This window comes from Cibotium barometz, chromosome 7 (genome assembly GCF_041138505.1).
Source record: "Cibotium barometz isolate CiBa-2024 chromosome 7, ASM4113850v1, whole genome shotgun sequence".
Taxonomy (NCBI): domain Eukaryota; kingdom Viridiplantae; phylum Streptophyta; class Polypodiopsida; order Cyatheales; family Cibotiaceae; genus Cibotium; species Cibotium barometz.
The window spans coordinates 49,473,777-49,479,776 of NC_141052.1; positions in this window are offsets into that span (position 1 = coordinate 49,473,777).

Here is a 6,000-nt window from a genome sequence, read left to right on the forward strand (position 1 = left end):
CTCTCTCTCTCTCTCTCTCTCTCTCTCTCTCTCTCTCTATCTATCTATCTATCTATCTATTTCTATCTCTCTTATCTATCTCTCTCAATAGCAAAATAAAATTACTCCAATAAAATGATACAAGCTCAAATAAAATTACTCCATGGAAATTGTTCCAATAAAATAATACCCCAAAACATTTTTACACATCCCATACATCTCTAAAGTTAAATTAGGAACATGAGTTGTCCACTAAACCAATTCAAGGTAAGTTTGTTCTCTACGTAGACATTCGGTTACCTCCCTTTCTCTCAAAATTGGTTAGTGAATAAACATATTTTTATTTTAGCTCAATCCCATGACTCTCATGTACATAAAGTACAAGTGCTTGCATGCTAATAGGGTTTTTGTTGGTTGACCCTTCCCAAAAAATCTGAACATTAGTATGATGGATGTATTTTGATATGCACATCATAACTTCCCACATGAGAATGATGAAATTCATGGATCAAGCTCCCTAATGACAATCAACTATCTAATTAGATCCTAATCTTAATCTATTCCTACACTAATGACAACACTAATCTAAGGTGGATAAAAATGAACAATACTCATGGTGATGAGTGTGTGCTAATTAAGTTTAGACTCAAGTTCAGTTAGGTTACAAGATGGAAACTTGTACTCATAATAAAAAGACTTGAGATGTTGTGCTTGTATTCCAATGCTTGAAATGTCCTCCTTTTATATGAGGAGAGTACAACAAAGCTATGATAGCTCATGTGGGATAACTGGGCTAGGTGACTTGGCACTCTAGCATCACTCATTTCAACACCCCCCCTTGATGCTAGATTGGGTACAATTTTAAGGCTATCACTCTTCCTCTCTCTCCCCTTGTGCTAGGCTACTTTGGCCTTTATGCTACTTTGGCATTATAGCTACTTTGGCTATCAATTTCAGCTTGAGTGCATCATATGGCCTTAGAGGCTAATTACATCATACTTTTTGTGAGACAAGAGGGGTGAAAAGTACAATGGTTCTTTCTCCAGAAGAGCGCGTCTTCAGCTGGGACAGCTTTGGCCTTGATGTAGTTTGCCTGCTTCTTTTTTTTGATAGCAATCTTCTTTTTTTGATAGCAATCTTCTTCTAGCTGACCAATTTTTCCACAATAGTCACAAACAAGCTTTGGTTCATCTTTATTACAACATTCATTCTTGGTATAACCAAGTTTTCCACAGTGATAACATCTTGGAAGTTGAGATGTTGATTGAGAATGTTACGATTTTAACTAAGAACACTTATTGGTGGATTTTGTATTCAATGTATTATGTATGGAAGCAACTTTTATCAAGATCGCGCAAAAGTGTGAAATGTGTTGGTGTGTACATGTGTCAATAACGAGAGAGAGAGAGAGAGAGAGAGAGAGAGAGAGAGAGAGAGAGAGAGAGAGAGAGAGAGAGTAATGTTAGAGGTACCTATTTGTTACCATTTCAACCGCTCACCAGTTTCATAAAACTACTCGCTCGTAATTTCTCACCAAAAAAAGCACCCTATTCTCTCAAGCTCCTCCCTTTCTAAAGTGATCATCACACCTATATTCTCTATAGCTCCTCCCTTTCTCACAAGTTCCTTTCTTGTGATAGACCACCTCCACTCTCTCCTTTGCTCTATTTCTCACCTCTCTATGCTCTTCCTCTGCTACATGCCATGTTCCACCTCTCTTTCTCATCTTCCACCATATCTACATTCTAGTTCAAATTTTTTAATCACATCTTGGGTTTTGTAGCACCCTTCATCTATCCCTTCTAGATCTACAGCACCCATGCATTGTCATGGAAGCTTGTACAATGGTTCCTCCTAGTAGAAGAAGACCAAAATCTATCATTGAGTCCATGAGCTCAAGCAATGTGCAAGACAATGATGGACAATACTCTATATAGCAAGCTAATGTGGGTTACCATGCAACCATCTATGAAAGGGGTTCAACCATGCAACCATCTATGAAAGGGTTTCATAAGATTCTAACAAGGTTTATATCATCTCCTAGCCATCGTTGAAAAATTAGAATCCTTGATTTTCAAATCAATAAGGATGGAAAACATCTGGTGAAAGTTTAACATATCTATCCACCATCACTTGAATTTAGAGCTAATACAATGTACAAAATTTGGAGGAAATTGTAAGTACAAATGTGTTGGCTCATTGCATGCTTCCTTAAGTTGTTATTGGTTGTTTTGATGTTTTTTGTGTTGGCTTTTGTATGTATGCTACATATATTTTTTCCTCAAATTGTGTTAAGTGGCAGCCCCTAGAAGGCTTGACAAGGTCTTTCAAATCACTTCATGCAAACCTTGCAGAGATCTTATATGCAGAGAGAAAGCATCTGCACTTGTTGGTGATGGGGTTTTCTTCTACAATGCCTCCTAGATTATCCCATCATCTCAACCTGGCTATGGGAGACTTGAACCTCTCTCTCTTCCATTCCTAAATAGCCAAAAATGGCCTCTCCTTGATAACTTAACCATTGAAAGCTTTCGACGAAGGTTGCATGTCAATGTCCATGCCTCCATAAAGTGCACATATGGATTAGTGTGGAGTGCATAGGACACCCACTATGTAGCGAGGCACTTGTTGATATGTTGCTTCCCAAAGGTTGGGACACAAAGATGGTTGATATGTAGAGTCAACTTGGCTTGGTTCATGCCACTTCATATTTTCATTTTCATTTTTGGTAAGTGTGGAGTGCATAGGACACCCACTATGTAGCGAGGCACTTGATATGTTGCTTCCCAAAGGTTGGGACACAAAGATGGTTGAACATCAAGGGGACTTGATACAGTATAACACTGGATGGTACCGACAAGAAGTGGGTTCCTGTACATAAGCTATCTTTTCATGGACGACAAGGCATTCCTCAAATGGTTATGTAAGAAATTGTCTACTGTTGCAGAATACTAAAGCTCACCATCAATGAAGTGATGAACCTCGGGATAAGAAATGTGGGAATAAGCTTTTTGTCATGGGACATGATAATTATCTTCTTCTTGCATGAGTCTAAAGAAAAGGGAGGGTCGGCATCCTCAAAGGAAAAGCAAAAGAAACAAGTGGTCACCTGTGGTAGCGCAACTAGTTCAAGATACTCAGATAGTAGAAATCCTGTAGATCTTGTAGTTGCGAGCGCCCTAGTGCTTGAGACGAATGTTGAAGAACCACAGTGAGGAGAACAGTGCACTAAAGGAGGAGAAGAAATATCTTTAACATGATCTTGATGTCAAAATCTTGAGCCCTATCATTGTGGATGGGCAAGAGTTTTTTTTCGATGATATTTAGAAGACCATGGGCCTGAGGGAGGATGAAGCACTTTCAAACCTCGCCAACACACAGCAAGTCAACTCAACATCGACTACAGTGATAATGACTTCACAAATTCTGTGGAGTACCTAACATATGATACCAATCACTCTGCTGAGGAGATAGTTGCTTCTACTCTAATCGTCTCTCACGAGATCAAAGTACTAGAGCCTTTTCATAGTCAGGTGTCTATACAAGAGCTTGACAAGAATAGAAGATTGACTGGTGTGATCCTACAAACGAATGTCGATTCGACGGATAGAACCCTAGAACAAATAGTTCTACTTCAATTTTGGGCCCCAATATGTCTCGGGAAGCATCGACATCAACAAGATGCAAGTCATTGAAAAAGACGAAGACTTAGTAAATTTCTTTACATAGCTTTTCTCCTACTACAATGTCAGATGTGGGAACACAAACTCACAAACTCATGGTTGTAGGTGTTGTTGCCTATCGACTCCTTTGTAGGGAGGAAATGAGGAGCCGCCCAAGAAAAGATTAGAAAAGATGCTACGCTTGGACACTACCTAGGCAACCTCTCACCTTTGGTGTTATGCCCACTACACAAGCCATGTAGTTGAAGAGCTTCTAAAGTACAAAAAGCACTCAACAAAAGCCTATGCAAAGAAGGCATCACCAAGAATGCTAACAAGGCATTGTTAGTACTTAGGAGCACGGCCCTATTTTGTTTTTACAATAACTGCCTAGGGAGACTCCTATCGAGGTGTGCTTTCGCTTTGTTTGTTAGGAACCTAGACCCACAGGAAATAGCAAACACTCTCCCTTGGAACACACTACAGGGGCCTAGCCGCACAAGTAATATTAAAGCCTTATTGGAAGGCTAGAAAAAATTGTAAATCAATTTGACCAATTGGGCATGTACAACTTTGATATCTGATTTTAATATGAGTTTATTTCTCAAATCTATGTTTTTGTGTGAAAATTGAGTAATTTTAAATGTGTGAACTTTAAATGATGTGGTAAACTCCTTCAAAACACATCCCTTACATATGTCATAAGGTAATCATTACATATGCCATGCCATGTACACATCCCTTACAATGTCAGAACATATCCCTTACATACATCAGAACATATCCCTTACGTACATTAGAACACATCGCTTATGTATATCAGATTGCATATGTCACACCATGTATACATCCCTTACAATGTCAAAATATATCCCTTACATATGGTATGCCATGTATATATCCCTAAGTTCTACACATTTCTAGGCCCACTGAGTACCAAAAGACATAGTAGGCGATGCACCTACCAGGCCCTGGAGAACCAAGCAACAATTTTTTATGAAACAAAGACCAGTTTGGCCCATTTGAGAGCCCAATAAGCACAAAGGAGGGTGGTAGGGTCCAGATTGTGCAACTAAGATCTGGGTCATATACGGTGCGACTTTTGGTTGTTTGACAATGCCAATTTAGCCCATTTGAGCCTAATAAGCACCAGGGAGGGTTGCAAGGGCCAGATTATGCAGCCATGAGCAGGGCTGGTGCCGTGCAACTTTTGGTTGTTTGACCATAATCTAGGAGCCTATGGTCAAATAGCCAGAAGTCGTACAGTATCGGCCCAGCTCCTAACCGCATAATCTGGTCCCTGCAACCCTCCTTGAAGCTTATTGTTGGGATCAAAATGGGCCAAGTTGTTTTCTTTGGTATATTACTTGATACACTTTCATCATGAATTGTTGTTTCTTGCATTAAGTCATCTTGGTTCAGATTCAATGGTGTCACAATTTCATCTTCAGATGTCTCTTTGCCACGTAGTGCTCTATTAATCAATGTCAATATTACCCTTTCTAATTTGTAAGGTCCTTGACCACTTGGTATTCATCTAACTTGATGACAAATACAATCATTTCATTGCATTCATCCCATGACAATTTGTAATACTTGATCATTTCTCATTGAACCCATCACCAAGTCCAAGTAAATGTTATTGAACTAGTTGTAATAAAAGGATATTAAATTGGAGGTAGTCATGAAATCTTCAACATACTGATAATCACCCAACATGGCACCTATATTAGAATTCATGGATTGTCTTATCATGCTAAAATTGTAAGGAGCCAATAGCAAGGGTCTTATTAACCCCTTTCCCCTCATCATACCCCTTATGGCCAATTCCACCACTATCACATGCATGCAATATATCTATTGGACTAATAAGATCCTTGGTAAACCTATTGTGTAGCATGTCATGTAAGCACCTGTTGTTGGAATCATCCCAACATCTTGATGATATCTTCATTTTTTATGACATGATTTAGGAGACCGTATCCCATCATTTTGATGGTGTTCTTGTTTTATTTTCTCCAATGTCGTATCTCATCATTTGACTAGCAAAGTTTCTGCAAAACAAATAAAAGAAGCATCTTCTACCAACATTCAATAAAACTTCTAAAAAATGAAATTAGAGATGGATCATCATACCTTGTTACCCATAGTCTTCTTTTTCTTACACCATTGCATTTAGCAAACAAGTCTAGCACTTACCGCTTCATTTTTCTCTGTCTATATCCCATTGGCATATTCTTTAAGTTTTCTAGGTGCTTTTTGAAGATTCAGACCATTCTCTTTGTAGTGAAATTGTTGTTCCATTGGCTTTATTCTAGCAATAAGTACGTGCATTCATTTGATTGTTTGCTAACTCAGT